Source organism: Sus scrofa, chromosome 17 (assembly GCF_000003025.6).
Source record: "Sus scrofa isolate TJ Tabasco breed Duroc chromosome 17, Sscrofa11.1, whole genome shotgun sequence".
NCBI classification, from domain to species: domain Eukaryota; kingdom Metazoa; phylum Chordata; class Mammalia; order Artiodactyla; family Suidae; genus Sus; species Sus scrofa.
The window spans coordinates 3,286,199-3,297,994 of NC_010459.5; the positions used below are offsets into that span (position 1 = coordinate 3,286,199).

Consider the following 11,796-nt stretch of genomic DNA (forward strand, 5'->3'; position numbering starts at 1 on the left):
AAGAACCACAAATCAAAATAAGACTGTTAAGTATTCTGCAGCAAACTCACATCTGTCCAAGCTCAGACAATTTGTTTGGCATAATAAGGATGGTGAAATTATCTCTTCTGCTCACCTGGCTTTAGAATTTCCTTTCCAATGTTTTCCTGGCTCTGTAGAATACTTCTTCAATTATTTCAGAATTTCTGAGATACTCTCTATACACTCCTGTGACCTTCTTAGATTCTTTTCTCTATTTAAAAAAATTGCTGCAGATTGCATGAATTAAATAGCTTCAATTATTTATCTGTATCCCTGTTTTCCTTCTATGTAATTTCATTAAGATAAATTGAATTTTCTTAGTGAGTCTAGAATACTCTAGAAGCACTCTGCTCAAAAACACTCAGAGCATCTGATGTACAAGGATTTAAGACAATAATGCCCTCCCTGCTGGTTCCCACAGTGCCCCCTCCCCCCAGTTTCTAACCAATGCACAGTTCTTTGAAACGATATTTCTTAGCCCTGCCATGTGCTCTACTGGCCTCTCCAGATACATGAAACATACTGAATAAATAAGTGACATGCTGTTCGATATAACCAAATGTTCAACATAATCAAATCATGTGCTTGGGGATGTTTCTGAAAACATTCCAAATACAAACAGAGGTTCTAAAATGTCATTGTATGGGTGCATGCTCTTTAGCACTGTAATTCTATTTGGTGTATCTCTTTCCTAGACTAATCCTAAATATTGTGTTTGAAATATAAATTTACATTGACTTTGATAGATACTCTAGGGCAGAAATCAAACAATAATGAAAAGATCATATGCAAAGCATTTTTATAAATGCCACTGAAGTTTATGAAAAAAGGGAATATTTTATTTTAATATTATGGAAAATAGTACTATGGTGAAGTTTAACAACACCTATAAAAATAGTCTAATTCCTATTGATTATATAGACATAGTACTTTAAGATTTCAGTTACTAAGACACATTTTAAAAATAATTGTGTAGGAGTTTCCACTACGGCACAACAGAATCAATGGTGTCTCTGCAGTGGCAGGGATGTGGGTTCAATCCCCAGCCCAGCTCAATAAGATAAGGATCCGGCTTTGCCATGGCTCTGCTGTAGGTTGCAAATCTAGCTCAGATTCTATCCCTGGCCTGAGAACTCCATATGCCACAGGGTGGCCAAAAATGAAAGAAAATTAAAAAATAATTGTGTGTGATTTATCATCACATAAAAATCATTTTTATTCTAGAATATTTCCAAGAAATATTCATCAATGAAAACTTGTTTTCAAGAGCCAATTTTTTGAAAAATACTAAAATTACTTAGATGTACTCTCTAACAAATGCATATGTTTTGGAAAATGAGAAAAGGCTGCTAGGATTAAATGTTAATGCTCAATGTTTCCAATCACTGGTTTTCAAACTGTTTCTTGTAATTCTAGGCATTTTCACTTCACACTTTCCTCTATGTAGCACATAGAGGCATCTACATAACAGTTCTTGGGAAAAAGATTTTCATGCTCCTGTATCATATCACATACAGTATTAGGAATGTGGGGCTGACATCTGTTCATATCCTTGTTCCTTGGTAGTATCTTCTCCACAAGGTAGCTAGAAGGATGTTTTGACATGTCACTTATAGGCTCATCCCTCCAATGGAAACATGCCATTAAGCATGTCTCTTAGATAAGGACTATGCCTACAAATGTGTAGGTGAGTAGAGAGTTCATGTCTGCATTCAGTTAAATATTTACTGAGCAACTAGGAGCACAGTGGAGATAACATATAGCATTTACAATGTGTTAGGTATTCTTCTAAATACATGGCATGCATTCACTTCCTTCATCTTCACTGTGCCATTCTTATCCAATTTTACCAATGAAGAAACTGAGACACAGACAGGTTATGTTATCTGCTTAAAGTCGCACAGCTAATTAAGAAGTAAAGGGAGGAGTTTGGCTTCAGCATCCGTGATCCCAATCACTCTACTATAATTGGTGCAGGGAGTACAGAGGAAATAAAACACAGTCCTTGTCCTCAGATTGTTTACTTTTCAGGAGGAGGGAAACATACTTTCAAGGTAATGGTAAAATATAATCATGACACTAGGAAATGTCTATTAAGAATTTATATATTCTGAACATTGAAATAATTACCTTATTGTTTAATTTAGCCTCACAAAAATCCTCTAATTTTTTGGATTAAGAAATTAAGATAGGAGTTCCTGTTGTGGCTCAGTAGGTCAAGAACCCCACATAGTGTCCATGAGGATGAGGGTTCGATCCTTGGCCTTGCTTAGTAGGTTAAGGATCCAGCATTCCCACAAACTACGGCTTGGATCTGGCATTGCTGTGGCTCTGCTGTAGGCTGGCAGCTGCAGCTTCCATTCGAACCCTAGCCTTGGAACTTCCATATGCCAGGAAAAAAATGTGTAGCCCTAAAAAAAAAAAAGAAAAAAGAAAAAGAAAAAAAAAATTAGGATAATTTTGCCCACAAGGAGAAGGAACAAACTAGTTCCTCACTCCAGTCAGCTTGGATTCCTCTGGCTCTCACGGGCCTTAGTTTTCCTCTGTTGAATATACAACCTCTCACAGAACACATCAAGATGGAACAGTGCCACTTTTGTGACTGAGAGAGAGCAAGACAAAAATGAGTCTCTTGCATAGTCTCATCAGAACATAGAACACAGACCACGTACAAAACACAAAAATTGCCACTTTCCACTAATAAATGACAGATCCTTTTTCTATCAATTTTATCGTTGCCTCTACTTTGCTCCTCTACCCTAGGATACCTTACCATGAAATTTTCCCTGTTTCTGACAGCCTCCAATCTGGAGAAAAAAAAAAAAAAAAAAAACATGTATTTTTTTTAATATTTCTAAAAAGATTAAAAACAAGCTGAAATCCTATAGAAGGTTTCTTCTAACATCCTCCTACTGAAAGAACCCACAGTCCCCATGGTGAGCAATGAGCCAATAAACTCCAGCGGCTCCACTTGTGGTGTATTCCTTGGCTGGAGGATGTTAACAGACTTTCAGGTGCCACCAAGGTTCAGCCAAGAACCTAACTGTTGGACCAGGACACCAGACTCACTAATGAGATGCACATTTGAGCCACCTAGAAATCTCTATCTGTGCAAGTGTTCACAGTGTTCTCCTGATCGCACGTGGGAGGTTCCTCTGACTAATATTTCATCATCATTCTTCGGCATGAGCTTGTTGTATTTATTTCTTTAAGAACAAGTTCCCTTGGGACTTTTTGATCATAGGATCAGATTTATGCTATTTCTTGGTGAATTTTTTTCTGGCCTTTTACCCACTTCTGTGATCTGCTTGTTTAGTCTATATGAAGAAAGGTCTACAAGGAAGGGATGGACATAGAACTGCTAAGTCCATCTTTGAGCCACTGCTAAGGCCGGAGTTCAGGAGACATCATCAGGAGTAAAAATCCTTTAGGTCACCACTTCAAAGACTTGTAAGGAGTCTACCTTCGGTCTTGTGAGAAATAATTTATTTAGTTTCATCTGCCCAGGGTCAGGGGGTTTTGTCAGGTTCCTAATCATGGCAAGTTCCAGAGATACAAGGTTGCATAAATATCAACATTACTGACCACTGGAGTCTCGTGGGGCCATCTTAATCTAAAATTGCAACTTTTTCATACCAAATCCCTTTTCCTTCCTGTTTTCTAAATGTAAAGTATACATACCCTCTGACTGGTGAAATCTCCCAGTGACAGTGTGAAATTGCGACGACTGCTGGGGGAACTTTTCATGTTAGCAGGATGTTCATTCAATAGCTCCTTTAGAACAAAAGAGGAAGAAACACTCATGGGAAGATTGTCTTGTTCACAAAAAAGAGATTACTTTATTCACTGTAGAGAACTCTTCTTTCATTTCATTTCTACACTTTAGGATTCAATAAGCCCTAGCTTTTAAATTGAATGATTCAATAAAATTGTCAAGCGCTCTTTCTTTCTTTTGTGAACGTGTGTCAAAATGGCTTTTCCTGCATCTATACTTGGTCTCCTCTCCTTGCAAGTGAGGAGACAATTAGCTCTGTATGGTCATAATTTAATATTTGTTGGAAGTTGCCTTCTCACTTACTATTTTTCTATTTCTGTTCCTCGCTTTCTCTTTTTCTTGTGCTTGCAACATTTTAAGGAGTGACACATTAGAAAAATCATGTTGCTGGTACACATGCACACTGGGGATATCCAGTATAGACATGTCGTAGAATTCCCAGAAATCACCGCAGAGGACACTTGAGGAAGATGGAGAATAGCTTTATTATGCCAGCAGGTCCACGGGGAATCACGTCCCAATCATGGACCCTGAACCAAAAGTTGGGGGTCCTTGCTTACATATCTAACATGCTACATTAATCTTTAGTTACATGCAGGGTACAGAAAAGTGTATAGATGTAAAGAATGCCTCATATTGTTACTTTAATGATTAACCTCAAGCACAATCTAGCTATTATTGAATTTCTTTAGAACAATCAGGGCCTGGCATTTTCCAAGTCCTAATGACTTTGTTTTTCTCAGAGCCCTCATATGAGTCACCTTAAGTTGACCAAGATAGATGGTGGCAGCGAGATGGCTTCACTCTTGCCAAGCTCCTTATTCCCTTTTTCCACATCCCTACATTCCCCCCTCCTGATGCTCATCCTTTCTGATGTGCATCAGTCATTGGCAAATACTGTATACTCAAGGGGTGTGGGCTTGGAACATGGTTCCTAAATGGGATGCAACAAGCTGAGTAACACAATTGAAAATTCAAGGTCCAAAGATTAGCAATAGCAGTATAATAACTATGATTAGTATTACATTTTCCACCAGTCCCCTTTTAACCAAGACAAAACAGAAGTCCAAAAAAGAAGATTATCATCAGACATTGCTCTAACCTGATGCCTCATATCATCTAATGCAGCAGTTACATTATCAGATTACCAGAGAGATCAGGAATATATGCACAACACTCTACTTTTATGATAGCACATGTCCCTCCTTGGGCAGCTGTTAGGATGGCTAATGCCATTCTACCTGAATGACAGCCTTTCCCATCAGTATTTGTTTAGTATTTAGTGCGTTTATAGTTTTCATCTCATTTAATAAAGCCTGTTTGGTAAAGTTAAAGCTTCCACCCTCATCATGATATCTGTCATTTCTAGTGATGGAACAAATACGGCTGCCAAGTAATCATACCATTGAAAAACAGATATAAAAGTCACATAAATTAGCCAAATCACCCTGGTGGAAAGGTGATATCTACCAGGGTCTTCATCCATTACAGACATTGGCAGGGCTCCACATACCCAGCTGGATTGGTTGTGAAAGTTCACATAGAATTGTGCCTGTGATATAAAGACATTGTCCTGGATCTCCACCTGGTCTATAGATGTCCTAGTAGCAGCAGGGTTGTCTCCAGCAGTCGCAGAACGCTCTGAGCTGAAGTCATTTTCCTTCTTGTTTCTTAAGGGAGAGTTTCAGTGGCCGGTCTGTGTCCTTTTCTACTTTTCAGGAGGTGGTTTTGTCTGCAGCAATCTTCACCCTACTGTGATGAATTCAAGGAAGAATACCTGCGGCCTTAATAGCAGTTAGGGGTGTTTAGTACCACAGAGTATGGACAGGCCCAGATAGGTTGAAGAATTTTACTTTTCCAATCTTTTACCCACACCATATCCCCTGGTTTATATCAGTGAACCTCCACTCCCAGCGGGATAGGGATTCTTTCCTGGATAAACCTGGTTATTTTTTTTTTTTTTTTTCATTACCTTTCCCAACTGTTCCATCTGCTGTGACATACCTAATTCCTTAGAACCAAGGGGTCTCCTTTCAACCATTTTATTAAAAGGGAAGGGTGCCCAAACAGAATCTCATAAGGGGAATAGCCAGACAATCGGGGTGTCATCCTGATTTTCATGAGTGTTATTGGTAGAAGATCTATCCAGCTCAGTCCTGTCCCTTGTGTTAATTTAGTCAATGTTGCTTTAAGAGTCCTGTTCATTCTTTTAACTGTCTGGAGCTGTGTAATTTCCAATAAGTCGCGTGTAATTTCCATTTAATACCTAATAGCTTACTTATCAGTTGAATTATCTTGGACACAAAAGCCGGCCCATTGTCAGACCCAATGATGAGGGGCAGTCCAAACTGGGGCGCAATATCTCTCAGTAGATAACGAGCCAATTCCCTTGCCTTCTCAGTCCTTGTGGGGTAGGCCTCAACCCACCCCAAATAGGTATATATTAGAAAAAGTATATATTTATACCCTGGCAAGGCATCACTTCAGTAAAGTCAACTTCCAAGCTTTTAAAGGGGAAGGTACCTTTACATGCATTCCAGGAGGCAATTGAGTCCTTGGTGCAGCATTATTCTTAGCGCAAGTGACACATCGTTGACTAACTTAAATACACAGAGCCATTAATCGGGAAATAAGGCAATAGTTCATATACCCTGGTCTTACCGAGGTGGGTTGACTGATGGAAATCTTGTACTACTTTACATGCCAGAGAGGAGGACACAAAGATTCATCCATCTGGTAACACCCACCATCCGTCAGCTTGCCGGAATCCCCCTTCAGTTTTTAGCCATTCTAGCTCTTCATTACTATATACAGGCTGTGGTGGGAGTGAAGGCATCGCTTGGGCTTATCAGACACAACCTAGAATAGATTTACAAGGAGATCCTGCTGAGTAGCATTGAGAACTATGTCTAGATACTCATGCTGCAACAGAACAAAGGGTGGGGGAAAAAATGTAATTGTAATGTATACATGTAAGGATAACCTGACCCCCTTGCTGTACAGTGGGAAAATAAAAAAAAATTAAAAAAAAAAAAAGAACCTTAGTTACCTGTGGTTCCTGTGTAGCTGCCTCCTTGGCTGCTTGGTCAGCCATCCAGTTTCCTTTTGCCTCCATTGCCTGACCTTTCTGGTGTTCTCTGCTGTGCATTACTGCCACCTGTTCTGAGTCCCAAACAGCTTCCAAGAGTATTAAGATTTCTTCCTTATTTTTTATTTCCTTGCCCCCAACAGTTAATAGACCTCCGCATCAGTCAGTGGAGAGTCCTGGAGATCGGGCAGACTGGCATGAATTTCCTCCAAAATTTCCTCACAGTCAGGCCCAACCCCACTGGGAGGAAAGTGGCTGGGTTAACAGCCTGGCTGGGTTCCACCTGAGCATGGGGATTTTCACACAACAGTCCCTGGTAGTGGAGGGCTCTAGGTGTTGACAGCCACTTGGCTCCCGGCCCTGTGAGTAAGGCCAGGACAGAATGTGGGAACTTAAATCCTCTGTCCCAAGATTATCTTTTCGGCTTTTTTTACCATTAGTGCTATAGCTCGGCTGCATGGGGTCCATCCTGAGGCCACTGAGTCCAGTCTCTAGACAAGTAGGCCACCAGTCCTTGCCAGGACCCTACAGTCTGGGTTAGGACTCCCAAGGCCACGTCTTTTTCATGTACAAACAAATTAAAGTCTTTGGTCACATCAGGAAGTCCTAGTGCAGGAGCCTGCATGACCAGTTCTTTGAGCTTTAAGAATGCCTGTTCTTATTCAGGCTCCCACCGAAGTGGTGTTTGTCCAGACCTTGCCATAGCCTCAAGAGTGGCTTAGCAATTTGTAAGAACCCTGGTATCCAGATGTGGCAAAATCCAGCTGCCCCCAGAAATTCCCACACTTGCCTTTTGGTTGTCAGCCTCTCAACTTGGCAGATAGCCTGTGCCTTTCAATTCCCAAAGTCCTCCTCCACTCTTAGAAGCAACGGCGGAACTCCCAGGCAGCTTCTGCTGTCACTGGAGCAAATAAAGGCTAAATGTCTTAAACTAGTTACAGAGTTTCGATTGCTGCAATTCAAAGCATCCAACCATCCTAAGATTCCTTGCACATATTCTCCCTTCTGTCCTTTCTGATACCACATTCTTGGGATCACTGGAGTATGAATGCAAACATGTATCAACAGTTGAATGTGCCAGCTGTTCCCTAGGTATTACGCAGGGGGCGACTCCCAACTTAAATCAAAAGGAGGGGTGTCACAGCAGAGGGGACAAATGGGGGAGTCCCAGAAAAACTTAGTACATAACTTTTGCACTGGTGAGGTCAGAATTTCCTGGCTTAATGTTTCAAATAGTGCCCCTCCCAGTGTCTGTGGGCACAATCTCCCTGACTCATAAGCTCCTTATTCTAAGTATCACAGTTGGAAGTCCAGCTCCAAACTAAATCCCATCCCATATGGCCACCATGTGTCCCTGTCGCAGATGAGACAAGGCAGGGTGCCCCCTTCTCAGAAGGTGGCCATTCAGATGTCCTCCTGACCTCCCCCCTCTCGGGAGTTTAGGTGCCCCTTGGCATATGGCTGGTCCGTATAAACCCCGGACCCGGACCAGACTCGCAGGGAGGGAAGGAGTCCCTCAGAGCTGGCACAGCCTTAAAGCCTTTGAGGTCACCACAGAACGTCAGGTTAGGACCCACTCAGACTCCATAGCCGCTAGAGCCGTGGAGCGCAAACTCAAACCTGAAGCGTAATCGAATCAGGTTGCACATTCACTCTCACACACATTCAGAGGTTATCGCGGTTTCCCCATTCCTTGTTCTCCCCCATTCCGCAGGGGTTCCTGGCTACTGCTCCATCCGGCACAGCCTACAGATGGGAGTAAGTAGTGCTCTGATCAAGCAAAGCTTCTGATCAGAAGCCCGGCAGGACCCCACTCCCCCGGGTGTTCCTGGCTACTGCTCCAGCCAGGCACAACTTCCAAATGCGGGTGACTAATACTCCAGTCAGGAGCCCAGCAGTACTACTACTCCAGTCCAACCGGAGGAGTCCACCAGTGACGATGCAGCTTTCCTCCAGGCACCCAGCCCTCCGGGGTTGATCACGCCCCTTATTCTGCCCCATGGGCGGGACGTGTCCGGGGGTTCCTTACCTTGGCCCTTAACCTGTCTGATTCAAATTCCTCACTGGGTCCCTCTCCTCATTCTGCCCAGCCCAAGGCTGCAGGGCATGCTAGTCCCGAGTTCCCTGAAATCAAGGAGGTGCACCTTACTCAGCAGCAGCTGGTCCCGCTGCCGCATGCATAGCTGACAATGATGGTGGGTCAATGGGCCAGTCTCTCTGAGGAATCTCACTAGGTCCTCCAGAATATGTTGTAGAATTCCCAGAAATCACCTCAGAGGACACTCAAGGAAGATGGAGAATAGCTTTATTATGCAAGCGGGTACACGGGGAATCACTTCCCAGTCATGGACCCTGAGCCAAAAGTTGGGGGTCCTTGCTTACATATCTAACATGCTACATTAATCTTTAGTAATGCAGGGTACAGAAAAGTGTATAGATGTAAAGAATGCCTCATATTGTTACTTTAATGATTAACCTCAAGCACAATCTAGCTATTATTGAATTTCTTTAGAACAATCAGGGCCTGGCATTTTCCAAGTCCTAATGACTTTGTTTTTCTCAGAGCCCTCATATGAGTCACCTTAAGTTGACCAAGATAGATGGTGGCAGCGAGATGGCTTCACTCTTGCCAAGCTCCTTATTCCCTTTTTCCACACCCTGCAGACAAATACTAAAAAAATGTTTTTTTTTAAAAAAAGGAAAACATTACTCTGTTACATTTGTTTTAAAAATTGTAGAGGCTGAAATATGCATGTACTTAATAGCCTTCATCACTAAATTATGAGATTAAAATAAGAGATAATTCTAATATAAGAAGTAACTTGGCATTATTTAAATAGGCTACCACATAATTTTTATTTTAGTTTACAATATAAAATTAGTACAATATTTAGATTTATACAGCACCAGGGCTAAATTTTGTACAGCTAAACTCCCTAAAATCTTTTATGATTTAAGTAAATTATTACTGTTTTCATGACTTTTAAAAAATTGAAAACATATGTGTGTGATAATAGCGAATATCTTTTAAAAGTTTAACTTTATGAAAATCTGACAAGGCTGCCAATCACAAGGGTTAATGCATTAACTAAGATTATATTCCGTGTTCTTAACTAACTTTAAGACCTTAGACTATTCAGAACAGTATGGACTACTATAATAGCCACTGTAGCTACTGAAATTTATATTATTTAAAGTTAAGTGAATTAAACATTCAGTTCCTTAATTGCACTAACCTCAGTTCAAGGGCTCAATAATCATATGTGACCAGTGGCTAACATTTTGCACAGTGCAAATATAGAAAACATTTCACATCAGAGAGTTCTATTGATAGCAATGACTTAGACACATGACTAAGCTAATTAGAAAATAATCTTTGGGTACTTTATAATTTTTAAGTAAGAAAGATAAGTAAGTAAGAAAGACAAGTGAGTAAGAAACACTGAGATTCTGCCCCCAGTTTTGATGTGTGGTGGGGTTTTTCCCTGGCACCACCAAGGATTCTCAAAATACCAGAGAGGTGTCCTACAATTGAACTCAATTCTGGTGCTATCTGTCCCACAGGTTAAGTCATCAGCCCTACAAGACTACACACCTCTCTTCCTCCTTCTCCACTCCCCTCACCCTCTTCAAACTGCAGACACAAACCCAGGTTAACATCTGTGCTTCTGACTGATAGTCTATAAATTGGAAGTTCCAGTGACCTTCTCCATGGGTTTGATTGATTTGCTAGAGTGGCTCACAGAATCAGGGAAACATTTTTATTAGACTATTGGTTTATTAGAAAAGGATGTAAGGCAAGAATAGCCACATGTAAGAGATGCATAGGGAAATGTATGAGATAAGGGGCACAGAGCTTCCATGCCATCTCCAAGGGCATCATTCTCCTGAATCTTCACATGTTCACCAACCCAGAATTTCTCCGAACTGGGCCTTTGGGGTTTTGATACATAGGTATGATTAATCAAAGCATCGACCACTGGCCATTGATTCAAACTCCAGCCTCTCTCTCCTCTCCCTTCCCCAGAGGTTTTGTGGTTGGACTGAAAGTTTCAACCCTTTAATCAACGGGTTTGTTCTTACTTTCCAAAAGCCACATCATTAACATAACCAAAGACACCTCAATCCCTCTACACACTTAGAAATTCTAATCATTTTAGGGGCTCTGTGGTAGCAATGAACAAAGACCAAATATATATTTCTTATTATAAATCACAATATCACAATCACTATACATAATTTTATTCTTCTTAGAAGAGCTAAGAGCAAAATATGCAAATGCCTTTGAATTTTATGTAAATGTATATATGTACATATGTATGTATACATGTATGTATGTATCTACCCCTTTAATATAAAGTAAGAAATAGTCTTTATGAAAAATAGCTACTTAATCAGTTCTAGCTTTTGTTTCAGCTCTCCCTTTTATCTGGGAAAAGTGATTACTTTGGTTAAAGATGGTAATTAATATAAGTGGTTGACTCTTATTACAGAGATATACAAATATGTATACAAAGCAACGCATGCAATTTCCTCTTTATTAAGTGTTATCATAGTTTATCAACATGGTATATTTATTATAATATGCACATTGTTTTATTTAAAATATTGATAAGTTGTATTTTAAATCTACAGTTAAAAGCTTTAATTTACAGATTTATGCATTTTCATATCTTAAAAACATATACAGGAAGGTATACTAATAAATCCTTTTCCACATATTGTTTCAAAAATAATGTAGAAATGAACAAAGTTATAACTTTAATCTCTTTTGTTAAATCACCATGTTATTTTTATGTATAGATTAGCCATTCACTTTTAATACTTTTTATGTCTTTTTGAATAATTTTTTGAGTTCCCATTGTGGCTCAGGAAGTTAAGAACCCAAGTAGTATCCATGAGGATGGGGGTT

At 40.3% G+C, this 11,796-nt stretch overlaps 1 long non-coding RNA gene across 2 annotated transcripts; it reads right to left on the minus strand.

The window, feature by feature from the left end:
• LOC102159074 lies at positions 4,263-7,909 on the minus strand. 2 transcript variants are annotated; one of them, XR_002340038.1, is made up of 3 exons: positions 6,846-7,909; positions 6,458-6,655; positions 4,263-5,548 (listed from the first exon to the last, which is right to left on the minus strand). It is a non-coding gene; the product is annotated as an uncharacterized LOC102159074 (long non-coding RNA). The 2 variants fall into 2 exon arrangements; XR_002340037.1 differs by having other exon boundaries at positions 4,263-5,580.